The sequence below is a fragment of the Myodes glareolus genome, chromosome 6 (assembly GCF_982192425.1).
Source record: "Myodes glareolus chromosome 6, mMyoGla1.1, whole genome shotgun sequence".
NCBI classification, from domain to species: Eukaryota; Metazoa; Chordata; class Mammalia; order Rodentia; family Cricetidae; genus Myodes; species Myodes glareolus.
Window position 1 is genome coordinate 45791866 of NC_142031.1, and position 19633 is coordinate 45811498.

Genomic DNA, 19633 nt, shown 5'->3' on the forward strand with positions numbered 1-19633 from the left:
CATGTGTAGGGACAAAAATTTCTGAGGTCCTCTTGGTATGAATACATGTGATTCAAATTGTATTCCTCTTTATATTGGCAGTCTAGTTTTCCAGGAACGTGCTTGCAAGGTTTCAAGGGCGAAAGAAGAGAATCTGTGCTCTTGTAACAACTCTGAAGAGTACCAAAGCAGATGGTCCAGTTGATTCCTAGAGATCTCTATGCTCTCTCTACATAGATATTTTATCCAGATCAAGTTTAGTATAATTAGCATGGTAATTAGGAAATAAATAAAGGTTGGAAAGCTTATTTATTGTATCATTATATTTGTACATAACCTTTTGTGTCTGTTATTTCAAGGACCATTGGGTATACTGTGGTGACCCAGAGTGCATTGTTCAATCATGTCACTCTTGGAGAGTCAGTTTCAATCCCCTGCAGGTCTAGTAAGAGTATACTACATAGCAATGGCAACGGTTAGTCCTGCAGAGGCCAGGTCAGTTTTCTCAGCTTCTGATCAATCTAGTATTCATCCTTGCCTCAGGAGTTCCACATAGTTTCAGTGGCACTAGGTGAGAAACTGGTTTCATTCTGAAAATCAATCAAGTAAAGGCTAATGATGTGGGTGTTTACTACTGTCAGCAACATCTAGAGCTTCCTCCCTCAGGCATGCAACCTTGAAGAAAAACATCCCTGAGTGAGGTGATAAATCTGCCTCAAAAATTACTTGTTTTAGGAGCAATATGATGTCACAAGCATGACATAAGTGCAGGACCTTCCCCAGCACAAGGCTTTCCCACATTCAACAACTGCTACAAATTATGTACTCCATTCTAAAGTTTACCTCACAGAGTACATTTTTCCCATCTATATCCATTTATCTGCAGACTTTATATTTTCCTATCTCTTTGTATCCAAATAAAAAATGGATATTTTAACAATAAAGAAAGTTGTAGCATGAAAAATGAAAACCCATACATAGGCATTGGGGTTCAAACTGAAGATCAGAAAAGTAAAACAGCCAAGGCATTAGAGATGTCTTATCTCTACCGAGGTTGGGCCACTTGAGACTGAGCCCTGAAGCACTCCCTCCCCCATCTTATAACCCTATTTGGTGATCAGATTGGAAGGTATGTGTGACTATCTAGTATTTGGATTAAAAATATGAGCCACCATCACCTGGATCTGTTTTTTCATTGATATTTTGTAGTCTAGGGTGGCCACGAACTCACCAAGATCAATTTGACTCTGTCTTCGAAATCCTGGAATTAAATTTGTGTGACATCACTGCATGTTCTTTACTGGCATAGTTTTACCCTCTGGTATTCAGGAAAGCTTTATTTATTAAAACATAAATGAAATATCATTATAGAAAATCAAATTATGGTAAATGTAGGAAATTTGAAACAGTTGAAGATCATCATATTACTTGAATTAAATTGATATCATTATGACAATTTCCATATTAGTACTCTCATTTGTGCTATTAGACAATATATGGATATATATGATCATGCATGCATATGACACAAAGTAGAAATGACATTTTCTAGAGGAAAAATAGGTTTTAGATGTGGATTCAAGGTTTTAGAAGACAATGACTTGGAAAACTGAGGTTCAACGTTATTATTATAAAAGTTATTAATGCTGTGGACAAACAATCCAAGGGAAAAGTATAGAAGAGAGCTTCAGGGAGAGTTTAATCCCCAGCATCAGAGACAGACAGCATGGTGGGGAAATCTGTACAGGGAGTCAGATACCACATGCAAGACCTGAGACCAGTTTTAAACACTGGAGAAGATTTACAGAAAGGACCTATATTCAAACTCTCTGGTTGTTATGCAAAGAAAAGAATGGGAAACGGGATGTACATATTGCCCATACCTTAACTACAGGATTCTTTTATCTTATCTCATTTCCCAGGTAGGCTTTCCTATCTTTAATGTCATTGTAGGGAAACTGTCAGTATCAATAAGAGTTGGAGAGCTGCTGTACAGCTAATAAATTGTTACTTGATTCAAATATGATATTTTGGTAAAAACACAAAAAGACTTTGGGTATAGGAGGGTAATTGATTTTTTGGAGTTGATCTTGTATCCTGCCACAGTACTAAATGTGTTGATCAGCTGTAGGAGTTCTCTGGTAGATTTTTTGGGGTCACTTAAGCACACCATCATATCATCTGCAAATAATGAAAGTTTGACTTCTTCCTTTCTAATTTGAATCCCATTGATCACTTTATGTTGTCTTATTGCTATTGCTAGAACTTCAAGCACTATATTGAAGAGCTATGGAGAGAGTGGACAGCCTTGTCTTGTTCCTGACTTTAGTGGGATGGCTTTGAGTTTCTCTCCATTTAATTTAATGTTAGCTGTTGGCTTGCTCTATATTGCTTTTATTATATTTAGGAATGAACTTTGTATCCCTAATCTCTCCAACAACTTTATCATAATGTGGTGTTGAATTTTGACAATGCTTTTTCAGGATCTAATGAAAGGATCATATGTTTTTCCCCTTCAGTTTATTTATATTATGGATTACATTTATAGACATACATATGTTGAACCAGCCCTGCTTCTCTGAGATGAAGCCTACTTGATCACAAAGATACAGAGAGGGAAATCAGAGAAACATCACCTTTCATGATAGCCACAAATAGCATGAAGTATCTTGGGAAACTCTAACCAAGGAAGTAAAAGATCTATTTGACAAGAACTTTAAGGTTTTGAAGAAAGAAACTGAAGCGGATACCAGAAAATGGAAGAATCTCCCATGCTCTTGGATTGGGGGAATCAACATAGTAAAAATGGCAATTCTACCAAAAGCAGTCTGTAGATTCAATGCAATCCCCATCAAAATCCTAAAAAAATTCTTCACAGACCTTGTGAGAACAATAATGAACTTTATATGGCAAAACAAAAAAATGTCAGAGTAGCCAAAACAATCCTATACAATAAAAATACTTCCAGAGGCATTACCATCCCTCACTTCAAACTCTATTACAGAGCAACAGTAATGAAAACTGCTTGGTACTGGCACAAAAACAGAGATATTGACCAATGTAATCAATCAAAGACCCATATATTAATCCACAAACCTATGAACACCTGATTTTTGAAAAAGGAGCTAACATTATACAATGGAAGAAGGAAAGCATCTTTATCAAATGGTGCTTGCACAACTGGATCTCAACCTGTAGAAGAATGAAAATAGATCCATATCTATCACCATGCACAAAACTCAAGTCCAAATAGATTAAAGACCTCAATATTATTCTGACCACATTGAACTTGATAGAAGAGAAAGTGGAAGTAGTCTACAAGACATGGACACAGGAGACCACTTCCTAGGTGGGACCCCAGTAGCACAGACAAATGAGAAGCAGAAGGAAAGAGAATGTGAGCAAAGAAGGCAAGACCTTCATCCGACGATGGATGGCGATACAGACGGAGACCCACATTGGAGCACCGGACTGAGCCCCCCAAGGTCCAAATGAGGAGCAGAAGGAAGAAGAAAATGAAAAAGTAAATCAGGACTGCGAGGGATGCGATCACCCACTGATACAAGGGGACTGATCTAATGAGAGTTCACCAAGGCCAGATGGACTGCGACTGAATGAGGACATGATCCAACGAGATTCTCTGAATGTGGCCAGATTCTCTGAATTTGGCTGGCCCGGAGTCTTTCTGAAAAGTCATTGACAATGACACTGGGACTTGTTTCCTCTGCATATACTGGATTTTGGGGATCTAGTCTGTTTGGATACTCACCTTCCTGGACCTGAAGGGAGGGGGGAGGAACTTGAACTTCCCACAGGGCAGGAAACCCTGACTGCTCTTAGGGATGAAGAGGGAGGAGGAGAGGGAGTGGGGGGAGTGGGAGCATGTTGGGAGGAGGGGCGGAAATGGAAACTTTTATAATTTAATAAAATTACTTTCTAAAAAAAAAGAAAAAAGAAAAACAATGAATAAATGGGACCCCCTGAAATTGAGAAGCTTCTGTAAAGCAAAGGACACTTTCATTAAGACAAAAAGGCAACCTACGGATTAGGAGAAGATCTTTACCAGCCCCTCGTCAGACAAAGGTCTGATCTCCAAAATATACAAAGAACTCAAGACACTAGACAGTAAAACCCTAATTAACCCGATTAAAAAATGGGATACTGAATTGAACAGAGAATTCTCAACAGAAGAAGTTCAAATGGCCAAAAGGCACTTAAGGTCATGCTCAACCTCCTTAGCCATCAGGGAAATGCAAATCAAAACAACTTTGAGATACCATCTTACACCTGTCAGAATAGCTAAAATCAAAAACACCAATGATAGCCTATGTCAAAGAGGATGTGGAGTACGGGGGAAAACTCATTCATTGTTGGTGGGAATGCTTTTTGGGCATTAATTGAAAACTTGCCTACTTGACTCTTGTTACTACTGAACAAAAGACCACATTTCACCATCAATCAACAAAAATATATAACAGGGAAAAGAACTACTATTTATCATTAATGATAAAACAGAGGAATAGATAAAGATGGAGTAGAGAGAGAATTAAAAATCTTTTAAGTAAATGACAGGGGCAACTTTTATACAGAAATGAATTTCTGAAGGTGAATTAAAACATTGCATTAAGGGTGTTAGCGTAAAAGTCTGTGGCTATCTAAACAACAAGTGAATAAAAGACATGTTATTTATTATTATTATAATATTATATATTATAATATATATAATATATTATAATATAATATAATATAATTAATACTATAAAATTATTATAATATTATTTTATATTAAAATAATATGGTGACTTGTTAGGAAGAAGAATTGTGTCAGCATTTTTGAAAAGAGTCTAAGATGGGACTTGAAAACTGGTATAGGTATGTGTAATTGTTCAGGAAAAAGACAGAGACCATGAGGCAATTGATAGTTCATAAAAGATAAGTGATATGTAGAAAGACAGATGATAGATAAATAGATAGACAGACAGACAGACATACTGATAGATAGATAGATAGATAGATAGATAGATAGATAGATAGATAGATAGACATTGATTGAAGGTAACAGAGAGATGATCTACAAAGTTTCCTGGCATCCTCCAGGATAATGACTGATGCCTTCTCTGCTTAATATCACTAAAGAAGCAGGACCAATAATAAATACTATCCAACTAGTATATATGGGATAAGACAACAAAGTGAAATGAGACACCATCAAGATATTAAACTACTTAAACAAATCAAATGGTTTTGTAAGGATATGTACTACCTTGTCTATTAACCCATTATCATATGAGATCAACATGAAAGCAAATGTGTCTTCTGTCGCTGTAAGAATGTATAAGTGCCTCCTTTGTCAGTCCCTACATCTTCCTCAGAATTCTGTTGATGGCAAATCTTTTTCACAGGCACTGCATAGAACTTCAGCAAAGTTCTCACTCTTTCCTTCTTCATAGAGGGCATGAAATCCATATTGTTCTCCTGTTTTTCAAAAGGTTATTTCCATGTGTAATATCATGCTCACCATAAGACACAGAGAAAAAAGGCTCGTCCATAGATTGAAAAACATCAAAGAAACTGAAAAGACTGTGGAAACGCTGATATCCTGCCCCATACCTGTTTCTTACAGGAAAACAGGAAACACACCACCGAGAAGACCCCCATACTAGTAAGTGAACAAGACTGCAGTGTTCAAGCTAAAACCACGGTAGCATTTTCAGGTTTTGATAATGTTGATTACAACTAAAAAATTAAACAGAATGCAAAACAATGCACACTGTGAACTAAGAACAGCCTATAGTAGACATGTTAAATCATAGGCACATTTCATGAGAAACTCAGAACAAAAACAAGAAATAAAATTTCAACAGACAATATTTACATTAGCTTCACAAATAGTAATATCTCTATCTATCTATGTATCTATCTATCTGTCTGTCTGTCTATCTATCTATCATCTCCCTAAATGACCATGACAAAAGTCTGGTTGCATGCCCCTAAGAAAGCATACAGAAAAAAATATAAAGATATTTGAATAATCCTGTCAAGTCTACTCAGAATGATAAAAGGAAATATAAATAGGCTTTTAAGGATTTTAAAAGTGGAAAGAGAATCTGGGAAATGGGTATATATTATTTAAAGGAAATGCTAAAAATGAAGTTCAAGAAAGTAACAAAAATTTATCAATGCATAAGAATTTTTAACACTAAACTGAAATGATATGAAATCATTATTAAACAGAAGCAATATCATGGCTGTTACAAATTAAAGAGAAGAAATTCATGTCACATGAGTACTAGCCAAACCAGTCACCCAACTAGATGAGTTTAGCTAGAGTATCAGGTTCAAACAACTGCACTGGTTCCCTTCCACCTGCACCTCACAGTGATACAGAGTGAACTGTTCTTCTCTAGTCAAGCAGCACATTGCAGCTGAACCTCTCCAAGCAAGTAGGTTTTTGTTAGGGTCTGAATCACTGTGGGAGGAGCATGTGTACCTTGGAAGCAGTAATAAACTCCTAAGTCCTCAGCCTCTACTCTGCTGATTTTGAGTGTGAAATCTGTCCCCGACCCACTGCCACTGAACCTGTCAGGGACTCCAGAGTAACGGTTGGACACTAAATAGATTAGGGGTTGTGGAGACCGGCCTGGCCTCTGTAGGAACCAATACAAATAGGTATTTCCATCACTATGTAAGAGACTCTGACTTGAACGGCAAGAGATGGAGGCTGATTGTCCAATGGTAACCGATAAAGAGAGAGGAGTCTGGGTCATCACAACATCACCATTTGTTCCTGAAATTAAAACAGAATAGTGCAAAGTCCATGTAAATCAGAATCTCCATCTTAGCACAGACTATGTCTATTTAGTTTCTCATCATCACATAACTAAACATCACATGCCCATCCAGAACAACAGGACCTGTCTCTTTACACATGGACAGCACACATAGGCAACCAGACGGTTCACTTTATTCTCATTCCTGCTTTCATCTATCACTGTTCTTACCCAGAATGCAGAAAATTAGCAGAAACAGGGACTGGACAGGAAACATCATTTTGAGGAGATAAACTAAGTAGAGTTATCAGTGAAGGCAAGAGAACAGTTGAGCTTTTATTTAGGCCAAGAAGGCAGGGACCTCCCTGGAGAGCAATATGCAAATACCATGGACTGCATAACAGTGTACATAAAGAAGATGTTATGTGGGGTTCTTCAATTCTCAGATATAAAGATGAAGTAATTATAGTTCATTAACTATAAATTTCTTTGACTAGCAATCTGAATATTAGGTAATGTACATTCTTCTCCCAGTCATTCTTACATTAATGTATACTCAAATGAGTTACTTAACCATTTAATTACAGTTTTAATAGTTTGTTTTGTTTCCTGAGATACCATGTCCCAAAGTATAAAAGTAAATGATTGTTTATCTTTTGTTCACAGCTCTGCCAGTAGTTTTTTCCTATTCTTTTAATTTTTCCATTTGGTCATTGAATTCTAGGTATGAAAATTATTTTGATATTCAAGCCTTCCAGATTCTTTGACAAAATGTGGTATTAGTTAGTAAATAAGTGATACAAAATTGACTTGCCTGTATAAAAGAAAATTAGTTACATTTGGAAACTGACTCAGTAACAGTTTTTTATGTGAGCAATTAATTTCATAATTATCTTATTTACAATAAGATCTAAATGACAACTCAGGGAAGTTATAAATTATTCCTACTTAGATCAAATGACAGAACAAGGGCATACCTTCCACAAATGACAGAACAAGTGAATACCCATATAAAACCCACCACCTATAGGACTAAGTAATTCAGCAGTCATATAAAATGACTGAAATTATCACAAAGATGGATGTAATCATGAAACTAGAGCATCTTAGCGAATAATGTAGGGAAAGTCTAGTTAGTATAGGGTTTTTTGGGTGACTTAATACAATGCCAAACTGATGATCCATATATGAAAGTATATGATAGACTTTAATAACATCCCATAATTCCTCTGTGAAAAACACTAGCAAGAGACATGGACATTTTCAAAAATCTCTTTCATAAATTACTAAAATCTTAAATATTCAACTAACTCTTCAGTTTGACAATGATTTCAAATAATCATTTTATTCATATTTACATAATGTACTTATTTTTAAATTATAATAAATTTACATCATTTTAGAAAATGATGCAATGTACTCAGACTACACTTCATAAAAGAGAATATGCACATCATATCCTCACAATACAGCCTCATTACATCAAATTCATTATTTTAGTGTGAGAAAATGTATGAAAAATCATATGGCACTGGAGTAATTAAAAAAAGAAAGTTATAAACTGCTATGTATCTGTAAGAATACTGAAAATACAGACAACTAGCAAAACAAAATAATGAGTGTGAGAAATTCAATTATGAGTTTCTCTGCACTATTTTTGATAATGCAAATTGGGGTATGATTATATAAGTTATATCATATATCACTATATATGATGACTTATTACAATATAAAACAAGTTCTTTATTCTGTCATTAGCAGATATGACATTCAGATGACCCGGTTTCAATCCATGTAGTCTGCTTTTCTTGGAGACAGAGTCAATATCGCTTGCCATGACAGTCTGAAAACAGGAAATCTTTCTAAACCATTAGTAAGGCATCCAATATTCAATCAAGAGTATCATCAAGATTCAGTGGCAGAGTATCTGGGACAGATTTCATTCTTACATCAGCTCCTAGCAGTCTGGGAACATGGTCACTAAGGACTTTCTGTCTTCATCATTTGACTTATTAACACAGCCATGCAAGTCATAAAGCAAACCTCCCAAAAGTTCAGAGAATAAACCTGATTTGGACTAGCTACTCCCTCTAGTGACTGCACCTGCTAATATATATATTCTGATCTGCTTCAAATTTCATTTATAGAATTGGAGGGATTGACTGTCAATAGATCTTCTCTAAATCTAACTGTCCTCTTGGGCCCAAGAGTTGACATATGACATATTTCCAGAGTTTTATTAAGAGATAGTGATCTTTTATTTATGTTTATGCAGAGAGTAGTCCTGAATTGGAATAGAGGCTCCCGATAGTGTGGGCACCAGCTAATATATTTTTTTTGATGTTCTGCTGTGCTTTTTGTCATTTGCCCTTCCCTTCTCTCCCAACCACATTCTCCCAATTTTGTTAGGTCATCTCATCTCTTTCCCCTTTCCACGTGGATATATGGATTTTTTTTCCTAGGATTCAGATTGTTACTTAGCTTTTCAAATGCCATGGACTCATTGTTTGTTGATTTTTAGCTAACACACAATCATGAGTGAGTGCACATCATGTATATCTTTCTGGATCTGGGCTACCTCACTCAGGATGATTTTTGAGATCCATCCATTTGTATGCATTTTCAAGTTGTTGTTTTTTACCATTAAGTAATATTCCATTTTGTACATGTTCCACATTTTCTTTATCCATGCTTCAATTGAGGGGCATCTAAGTTATTTCAGGCTATTACAAATAATGTTGCTATAAATATTGTTGAACAAATGTCCTTTTAGGGTGATTCAGCATCTTTGGCTATATGCCCAAGAGGGGTATTGCTGGGTTTTGAGGTATGTCGATTTCCAATTTCCTGTGGAACCACCATATTGATTTCCAGAGTGGTTGTACAAATTGCCATTGCCAATAACAATGGAGGAGTGTTCCCCTTAATCCACAACCTCTCCAGCATAAGCTATCATTGGTGTTTTTGATCTTAGCCTTCTGACTGGTATAAGATAGTATCTAAGACTCACTTTGATTTGCATTTCAATGATGGCTAAGGATGTTGAACATTCCCTTAAGTGTCTTCTGGCCATTTGAGATTCTGCTGCTGAGAATTCTTTGTTTAGTTGTGTACAGCATTTTTAAGCTGATTATTTGGAATTTTGTTGTGTATTTTATTGAGTTCTTTATATATTTTGGAGATTAGTTCTCTGTGTGATGTGGGGTTGGTGAATAATATTTCTAAATCAGTAGGCTGCCTTTTTGTCTTATTATCTGTGACCTTTTCCTTTACAGAAGCTTCTCAGTTTCAGGTTGTCCTATTTATTTATTGTTGTTCTCAGTGCTGTGCTACAGGTGTTGGAGGGGAAAAAGGGAAGGGAAAGAACTTGTGGGAATGGGATATTTGAAATGAAAGATGGACAGAGATGAGTGAATATATATATATATATAATGTTTTAAACAATAGTCAATATAATTTAACTTTGTATCAATATACAAGAATTGATACTAATATATTTGTCTAAAAACAATATCTCACAGGTACCATTCTATTATCCCATCATCTAATTATCCTTCTTTTTCCAAAAAGTTCCCTGAGCTTATAAAATTTCTCCCCCAACGCTCACCCGTATTCTAATTATAATCAACACCTAAATGATGTTCCTAAACCCAAGGACACACTTTACAGGGAGAGGGGACTTTGTCCAGTAGAATTATTTCTGGCTGACATGGGGACAGCATTCTTTCAGGGGATCCTTTGAAAGTAAAATGATGGTTAAATTTCAAGATCAATGTCTTTTAAAATTGCAGATAGTCTGTGAGTATTTTGTGGAGGTCTGGCCAGAATGTTGTACAAGAAGTGCACCAATTCAGCTAACCTAGTTGGAATTGTCTTGTGCAGCAGCTGGTACTCAAAACAGGTTTTGTAGTAGCGCTATCAGTATCATGATGTCATATCAACCAGGCAGAGTTGTTGTTATGGGGCCACATCTTCTTCCTGGAAACTTCAAATGTCACTGCAGGAAAAACTCATTGCTCATTGTGGAATACTTAAAAATTAATCATATAGACATATACAGACATACATATATTCAATGAATGGCATAATAGATATATTCAATGAAAGATATGATAGATATGAAGAAAAGCAAAAATGTTTTCTAAACTCATATTGCTTTCTGTCCCTTATCATAACTCTTGACATGAGACAGAAACTCCAGAAACTCTGGGTTTTTCTCTTAAAAACAGGCTTGGAATAAGAGAGGAACTGAGCCAGTGTCCAACTCCAAAACCATCTCTATAAATTTAGAAATATGTTTTAGTATATCTTATTTACAGAACCTATTCAGTTTTCTTGATAGTCCCTATTGGGTAGTTATTTTTCCATCTGTCAGAATTCAAACATCCAGGGTCCCTTGAATTTTACAAAGTTGAGTATTTTCCTGCAGAGATAAGAACAGAAACCTGCCCCCATTCTATATGTTTTTCTCACCACCTGTATGATTATCATCATTGTGGATGAGCTTTCATTTCTCCTTTCCAAGAGGTTTCTTCTCTTCAAATCGAACCTTTATTAATTTTAATGGTATCCACAATTTTTCTTCTCCTGTGGAAACAAGAGCAAAACCCATTCCCCAGCGTAGCACATCTCCTGGCTTCCATTGAGAGGTAAGCACATCCTTGAAATAAACCGATTGGTTTAGTTCAGCAGACTTTTCCGTTATCCAATGTCTTTCTGCCATAGTTGTTCCTTTCTCATTAGCATTAAGAAAATTCAAGGTTAATAAAGCATTATGCAATCCTTTTCTGGAGGTATTTTCTATCCCTTTCTGTTTGTATAGCATATACTTTATAGTATGATTTGATCTTCTTATAATTGTCAGACCTGTAGGATTATTTGATATACCTGTAATGTGTTTTATATTATATTAATCAAAAAATATTTCATTTTTCTAGATACATTTGCTGGTCCCTTCTCTGTCTTTAATTGTGCAGGTATACCCATGATGGCCATAACTTCCAAGAAATGTGTGATTACCGAACCAGCCTTTTCTGAGCTCATGGCATTTGCCCATTGAAAATATGAGTATGTGTCTATGGTGTGGTGTTCATATTTTAACTTACCAAATTCCATAAAGTGGAGCACATCCATCTGCCAGTTTTAATTCCTTTGAGTACCTTTTGGGTTACTCCCTGCAGGCAATGGTGCTTGATTATAGAAAGAACAAGTAGGACATCTCTTTATAAACTCCTTAGCTTGTTGCCATGTAAAGGAAGACTCTTTCTTTAAGCCTTTACTATTGACATGATGTTTTCTATGAAATTCTGAGGCCTACAACACATTTTCAATTGTTGTTTGGTCTCTATAATGATCATTTTCAATCACAAGATGGATGTGTTAGTTTTAGTATTGGACCTTAACAGATTCAATTTGCATCTTATTTTCATGGACAGGTGTTCTTTATGCCAAATAATAAATAACTAATACAGATTCAGAGTAGGAAGGAAATGGAGTTTTTCAGCAAAATCATGTTCTGAGGAGCTTTAGGTGCCACCTAGATACAGGTCATGTTTTGACATTAGTAAATGCTGAATATTTTATACCACACCTGCCCTACTGAGAGTCAATAAAGAAAAAATAAGTTAGTATATATTTGAAATGAACAATAATCATCAATTTCAGGAAAAGAAGAAGTAGAAGTAAAGTTCCTTGGGCCTTCTATGTTGGACTAAGCTTTTATGAGGTGAGTTACAGATTTCAGAAATATAGACTGTATCAAACAAAATTATGCCACCACTGTGTAGCTGAAATCCACAGTAACTTCAGATTAACTCATATCTGTTTTTGTGGTAACTCCTCATTTAAATTGTCTATCCAGAGACTGATTTGTGAGTACCTGGACATGAGAAATGAGAGGTGCTGAAGAAGACTGTATTGGCGTATGTTGGTGATGACAAACTGTGTACATCACAAACAACAAAGAATAATCATGGATTTTATATCCTGAGATATTTCTGTTGATTATATACATAAATGAATTTTCCTTACTTAGAATAGCAAACTTTAATAATAAAAAGACAACATTAGAGCCATTTTTCAAACACAACCAGCATTGTTTATCTGAAGTTTATAGGGACAGCTTAGGCATAAACCACACCAAGTCTTATTCATATTGATAAGCTTTAAATTTTCTCTTTTTAAAATGCTATGTGTCTGAATATTTTGTTTGCTTACATTTAGCTGTTCAATGGTGTCCTTGGAGCTCAGAACAGGGCATTACATTCCCTGGATATGAGTTATACAATGTTTTGAGCTGACATATATGTACTGAGATCCTAACCCTGGTTTCCTGTCAATAAAAAGTAATCCACTTAAACATTAAATTGTATGTACATCCCATGTCATTTTAGGTAAAATGTTTTCTCATTTTTGTAATCATATTTTATAGAATTTGTTCACCCCACCTGTCTAACACCACTGCATTCAGCATAGAATTAACACCCAAATTCATCTTCACATCTGAAATGAATAATATTTATAACAAAGAAATGAGATTTTGTCTGGCTTTGCAAAATACATGTTGAAAGAGCAGCAGAATTAATCAGTTGATAGAATCAAATCAAACCATTAGAATAAAGGAGTGAATTCTAAGCTATTATTATAGTGATGGTATCAGGCTCATGAAGTTTTTATATTGAGTACATTGGTTTATTCCTGACACATGCTGTTAACTAAGTGCCTACTATTTTACGAATACTTTGATTAAGAATTTAAAGTGTGTCTGGAAAACAAACAAACAAATAAATAAAACCAACCCTACACAATTGACACACATCTTTACACATGAGGCCTTATTCCTAAAAGTGTGTAAACATTAATCTAATCTTTCACACCTATTACAATCATGGACAGTTTCTCAGGGAAACTGTGAGTTAACAAGGACTCCATGCTTTCCCGAGAAAGATCTATGTGATAATTGTGTCTCTTTATTTTAGTTTTATTTCAATATACTTAAAAATATTTAAATCTACTTTTAATGTTATCTTTTATTCTACCTCTTATTCAATAATAATCAGGTTCATTCTTTCCATCTGTCATTGATCATGCATTACTTTAATTAATGTTTAATTTTATTGTTTTATTATTACAAAAGATTCAAAATATAATTGTATTTTTAGTTTTTAATATTTATTTTGTGGTGTATTATTTTGTTTATTTTGAACCATGTTCCCTTTACTAAAAAGAATAAGGCATTCTGTGAATCTAACATGTGAAAATACTGCAACAAATATATTTTAGAATTTATTTGGTATGTAATGTTCACTTATACTGACTTTGTTTTTTCATGTACGTTCATTAAAGCAAAGTACTATAGATCCCTTTGTCTTGTATGAGAAAACATGTCTCAGTGTAGATCATGAAATATTTTCTTCATTGTCAATTTTACTGTTGGGAAAAGTATGTATATGCAAATAAATTATTTAGGAGTGCCCTATAAACTTTTTATATAGACTGCTTTGCTGTACCACTCTAAACACAGTATAATAGTTCTCTTTTCCCGATACCCTGCAGAATACCTTCTGTTCAATTAGTGCTTCCTTTTAAGTCAGATGTCCATATAGCATCAGTAAACTTTATGTTGTAATGGTGTTTCACTTTTTAATAAATAAAGTTTGCCTGAAGATTGGAAAAGTAAAACAGCCACACTGGCTAGTCTTACAAAATAGGCAATGGTGACACACGCCATTAGTCCTAGTAGCCATGCCAGGTTGCCATAAAAACCAGACGGTAGTGATACACACACACTTAATCCCAGAACTATAGAGTGTTATAAGATGGGAGGAGACAGCTCTCAGTCTCAGAATCATTCTGAGATTTCCAGGAGGCAGGTTCACCATTTTCTGACAAAGTTTGAGCTGAGAGTCGCCGGCTGGTTGCTTTGATTTTTTGGTCTTCAGGTTGAACCCCAATATCTGAATCTGAAATTTTGTTAATTATGCTTCATTATATAATTCAGATGACCTGGTTTTGGTTATAATTATAACTAAACATAAAATTCATGACTTATATTCCAGTGATTTTCAGTGATTTTCTCCTATGTTCAACATATAAGAAACACTTGTTCAAGAAAGCATTAGTTGAAAACCTGCCTGATTGACTCTTATCATTACTGAATAGAAACCCACAGTTTAGTACCAATAACAGAAATATTTTGGGGTGAATAAAACTACTTATTTAAATAGAAGGAAGGGTGAATAAAGATGAGGGATAAAGAGAATTAATTTCCTTTAAGTAAATGATAGGGTCAGCTTTTATACACAAATGACTTCCTAAAGGCAAATGACAATCTTGCATTGAGGTTGTGATCCTAAATTGTGTAGCTTTCTAAAAAATAACTGCATAAAAATGGAGACATCAAATTGGGAGTGAGACAAGTTGAGAAGAAGATGGGGGTCAGCTTTTTTTGAAGATACTAAGATGGAAATAATAAACTGGTATACATATGTATAACTGTTTGGAGAAATCAGAGACTTAGAAACAGTCATGATAGATGATAGATAAACAGATGATAGATAGTTAGATGATAGATAGATAGATAGATAGATAGATAGATAGATGAATAGATAGATAGATATTGGTTGAAGTTAGCACAGAGACCATCTACAAAATTTCCAGGATTCCTCTGGGACAATAGTTGATGACTTCTCTCATTTGGCTTACACTATAATAACCACGACTAAGAATAAATATTGTCCAACTAAGTAGCATGAGAGAAACACTAAAGTGAAATGTGAACTCATGAATAAAGATACTTGGGTACTTAAACAAATCAAAGGCCTTGTAAGGATAAGAAATACCTTGTCTTTATAAACTGCTACCATATGAGATTAACATGAAAGCAAATGTGCTTAATGTAATTATAAGAGTGTATAAGTGTGGCCTATGTCAGTCACTACATCTTTCACAAAAATCGTTGTTGCTGGTAAACCTCCCCTCTCAGGCAATGCAGAGAATTTCAGCAAGTTCTCACTCTTTAATTCTTCATAGAAGACATAGATTCAGTATTATGCTCTTGTTTTCAAAGAAATATTTCCATGTATAATAATATCATGCCCACTCTGAGACCACATAGGAATATGGATCCACAACAGATTGAAAAACATTCAAGAAACCAGATAAAACAGTGGAAACTCTGATGTCCTATACCAAACCTACTTTTTATAAAAAAAAAGTTAACACAGCAGATTAAGAAGACCCACATCCCAGTATGTAGACAAGACCACTGTAATTTAGCTTAAACCACTGGAAGGTTTTCAGCCTTTGATGATATTGAACACAATTAAAGAATTATACAGATTGCAAAAATATTACTATGAACTAAGCACAGGGTACAGCCAAGCATTAAGTTTACTTCATAGGCATATTTTCATGAGAAACTCAGTTCAGAAAACACAAATAAAATTTCCACAGCAAATATTTTTGCTATATTGGCAAATAACAATATACATACTTAAGAAGCATATGAAAGTCAGTAAATTTAATCCTCAAATGAATATACCAACTTCTTGGATGCATGACCATTAGAAAATACACAGGAGACTCTTTAAAGATATTCAAAATAATTCTCTCAAGTATACTTGAAAGATAAAAGAGAATATGAATAGATATCTCAGCATTTTAAAAGCTGAAAGAAAATTTAACAAACATGCATACATCATTAAAAGTAAGCATTAAACATGAAGCTCAAGAAATTAATGAAAAATTGTTACTGCTAAAATTGTCCACACTAAATCGAAATAATGATATAAAATTATTCTTGTATAGAACCATGACTGTTACAGAAAGTATGACCAGAAATATGTGTCGCAAGTAGACTAACCAGACAAGACTAGGCAGAGTTCTCATGTGCAAACAACTGCCCTAGTTCCCTTGCAACTGCACCTCACAGTGACTCAGAGTGAACTTCTCTTCTCCTGTCAAGCATCACATTGCAGCTGGGCCTCTCCAAGCAAGGAAGTTTTCGTTTAGGTCTGTATCACTGTGGGAGGAAAATGTGTACCTTGGAAGCAGTAATAAACTCCCAAATCTTCAGCCTCTACTCTGCTGATTTTGAGAGTGAAATCTGTCCCAGATCCACTGCCACTGAACCTGTCAGGGACTCCAGAGTTACGTTTGGACACCAAATAGATTAAGTTCTGTGGAGACTGGCCTGGTCTATGTAGGAGCCAACTCAAATACGTATTTCCATTACTATGTAAAAGACTCTGACTTGACCGGCAAGTTATGGAGGTTGATTGTCCAATGGTAACTGACAAAGAGAGTGGATTCTGGGTCATCACAACATCACCAGTGGTTCCTGAAATTATAATAGAAAAGTTCAAATTTATGTGTAAACTTATTCTCCTTTGTGAATACCCACATGTTATTCATGTCAAGAAACTTTCTGCTATCCTTTGTGTTTCTTTACAAAACAAATCAAATGATTTTTTTCATGAAAAAAGTTATTTGAAGTGTCTAGATCTCATAGTCTGTGCGACACCTTTCCGTGTAAATCAGAATCTTCATATCAGCACTGATTATGTCTCTTTTATTTCTCATTATCACATAAATAAATCTCAAACGCCCATTATGAGCAAAAAAACCTGCTTCATGACACATAAAAGCATTCAGAGTCAGCCGGGGTATCCCTCTATTCCCATTCCCACTTATGTCTCCATTTATACTTACCTAGAATGTAGAAAATTTGCAGAAGGAAGAACTGGACAAGACACACCATTTTGAGAAGATAAATTATGTAGAATTATCAGTGAAGGAAAGAGCACAGTTGGGCTTTTATTTAATCCAACAAGGCAGGGACCTCCCTGGGGAGCAATATGCAAATAAGATGAACTGCATAACAGTGTACATAGAGAAGGCAGTTATGTGGGCTTCTTAAATTTGAAAAATGACTCAAACAAATCTTCTATAAAGGAAGTAAAATTAGTAAAACAAAATGTGGTGAAGATGGGAGACTATTAGTATGCTGAAAAACTGCTAATATAATTTAAATCAGTTGTAAACATGTATTAATGTCCTCAAAATGCATCTCTTAACAGATGGTATGTTCATCATATCCTCACATTACAGCCTCATTATATCTATACATTATTTTAGTATGAGGAAATACAAGAAATATTATAGGGTACCGGAACAAGTAAATAAATCAAGTTATGATGTGCTATGCATCTGAGAGAATACTCATAATACAGAACACTGACATAGTGAAATGATAGAGATTAAGATATATTCTGAAATATATTCCTTTAAAAATCTTCCCCATTGTGGATATAAAGTTTCCATTCCATACTATAGATGATGTGGTATCATATAAGTAAATCATTGGAATTTCTGAATTTTTAAATCCTTTAGGTGATTTTAAAAATTCACGAAGACAAGGTAAAGAACTTGATTTATATTGTAATAAAGAACAAAATAGTCCTTTAAAGTCATACCACAAGTTGTATTTTCCTAAAGAGTAAGAGAAATATAAGGTTTCTGAAATGCAGAGGTGCTCAATGAATCTTGATACTGACAAACTCACACATCACCAAGGCTTCAAGGACTTGTTGCTTTTCTGAGTGTCAAAACATCCCTGACTGGACTTCCTGATTCTCTGTTCTTTTCTTTCTTTTTAAAAATTCATCCATTTATTTAACATCCTGGCCACAGTTTCCTCCTCAGCTTCTCCTACCACTATGCCCTGCCTTCACCTTCCAATCCTCTCCTCTTTCATCTCTCCTTTTCATCTCCAAAAAATAATTGTTCTCTCATGTGTACTAATATAATATGTCATATTATGTTACAATAAATCTGAGCAACTCCCTATATATTGATGCTGGAAAAATTAACCCAATTAAAAAAAGAAGAATACCAAAATTTTGTAAAAGGGATGGAGACAGCACCTGATTCCTCTATTATGAGTCCCATAAGAGAACCAAACTACACAGGTGTCATATATATGTAGAATCCCTAGGTCAGTACCATGCAGACTCCCTGTTTTGCGGTTTAAACTCTGCCAGTACCTGTGAGTTCAGGTTAATTGACAGTATGAACCCACTGTGATTTCCTTGACCCCTCTGTCTCCTATAGTCCTTTCTCATCCTCCTCCCCCGGATTCCAAATCATGGCCTATTGTGCGGCTGTGGGTATCTGCACCCTCTTCCACCAGTTGCTGGATGGGGCATCTCTGATGATTATTAGGACAGACACAAATCTGGTCACAGGGGCAGGTCAGCTCAGGATTTTCATCCACTATGGTTAGGAATATAAGCTGATGACCACTCTGTAAACTCCTCAGTTGCTTATATGACTGATTTTTTCTATATGACCTTATAAAGTTCCTTTACCTGGCCCCTATTGCTCATGAGTATGCAAATGAAGCATTCTCAATGTTCATGCACCAAAAATTGAATGCCTCCTCATCGATTCCAAGTGTATAACTGTTCCTTTCCCCCTTTGAATAAATGAGCCCTTCATTGGCAGATTTTGGGGATTTTGTCCCATCATACTTGAAACCACTCAGGATCCAGCTTTGTCCAAACATGTTCAGTTTCTTTACTCCTTCCCTGGGTCTGGCATGAGTAATAGAGTCTGATCATAACTGTATGAAGTAGCACTTAAGCCTGGCACAAGCCCAGAAGAATAAAAAAATATAGCAACAATATCATTACTAAAAAACACAAAGAACTCTTGACTCACCAAATCAGATCATGATGTCCTCTTAGACATATGTGTGATACCTTATGTACCTAATTTCCTGAATTAGAAATCAAGATGTGTTAAGATTTACACTATAGTGGAACTAAAAAGTCCCCAGTCTTAATGTGGAATTTATAGTTTTAACATCAACCTTAGCAGATGAA